The following is a 1,172-nucleotide window of genomic DNA, read 5'->3' as shown; positions in this document are numbered from 1 at the left end:
TTTTATTCCTTGCAGACAGCTGGTCATTTACATTCTTTGAAAGAGTCGTTGAGGCCATTTGGAGGTTTATCTATGTCCTCAGATAAGAAGCAAAATGTCTGCCTCCTGAAAAAGCACCTTTGGGACAAACATGACCTGGATTACTGAGAATATCCGTAGACAATTAGGAATATAAATTAACATTTCAACTAGATTAATAGAACAAAAAAATATAAATATTAAAAAGATGTTCAAATATCAATGTCTAGGCAATCTAACTATTGAAGCTCAGCATTGATTTTATTAAAAAAAATAAGATCCTGGGACTGTATATGCCCTCAGCTTACAGAAGGTACAATGTGACCTACTGTTTGACGTGGGACCCCACAGTCACACGGAGGAGAGGATACTATGCCCCATTTATACAGAGAGTCCCAGCAGACACCATGGGAGATGTGAATCCTATTCAGGATTGTCCATTTCTGATGTGGTAGTTCAAAGCCTGGCAACTTTTTTGTGGGGTCAATTTATATGTCTTCCTATAACTGGACATTCAGCGACCCATTTGGCTTTCCCTTGGGAATTGATGTTAAAGTTGTTGGACAGATGTTTTGCAAGTGCCATTGGGGGCTTCCTGAATTTGAGTCTTCCTGTTGATAACTGAGGAAAGTCAACATGCACCAGTAGGAGTGAGTTGTTCAAAAGTGTTTCTTCCCAAGCATTACATAAGGGTTAGACTCAAAGGAAACTCAAAGGAGAGGGGAATATGACTGCGAAAAAAATTCATTGATGCCATTATTGAAAATTGCCATGAGGAAGCATATTACTCTGATTTCTCTCCAGACTGTATAAATCTTTCACCTTTTACTAAAGATTTCTGTGGATAGGAACATTTATGATCTTGTACTAGATTTTTGAGGTTGTGGTCCCCACCCTGTGGGCGGTGAGATCTGCCCCCACTCTTCCAGTCTTTCGGAAGAGCCCGCTCGGCTGGGGGCCCCGATAGGAGTCTGCTACATTGAGGGTGGCTGACACGGTAGACAAGATTCTAATCCCCAGACTGCCCATCGCCTTGGTTTTTAATTTTTAACTTTTCTATTCAATTTTTCATATTTTAATTGTTTTTAGCACTTTTTATTACATTATATGCCACACAGGGTCGCTGTATCAGTATGATGGGCAACATAGACATT

At 40.0% G+C, this 1,172-nt stretch overlaps 1 non-coding gene across 1 annotated transcript; it reads left to right on the top strand.

The window, feature by feature from the left end:
• The first annotated feature begins 802 nt into the window (after nucleotides 1-802).
• LOC114922547 lies at nucleotides 803-913 on the top strand. Its single transcript, XR_003810430.1, has one exon. It is a non-coding gene; the product is annotated as a U5 spliceosomal RNA (small nuclear RNA).
• The last annotated feature ends 259 nt before the right edge of the window (nucleotides 914-1,172 follow it).

This window comes from Protobothrops mucrosquamatus, unplaced genomic scaffold (genome assembly GCF_001527695.2).
Source record: "Protobothrops mucrosquamatus isolate PMUCROS unplaced genomic scaffold, P.Mucros_1.0 scaffold364, whole genome shotgun sequence".
Taxonomy (NCBI): domain Eukaryota; kingdom Metazoa; phylum Chordata; class Lepidosauria; order Squamata; family Viperidae; genus Protobothrops; species Protobothrops mucrosquamatus.
Note: the sequence above shows the minus strand (reverse complement) of the source record. Positions and strands in the feature narration are given on the sequence as shown.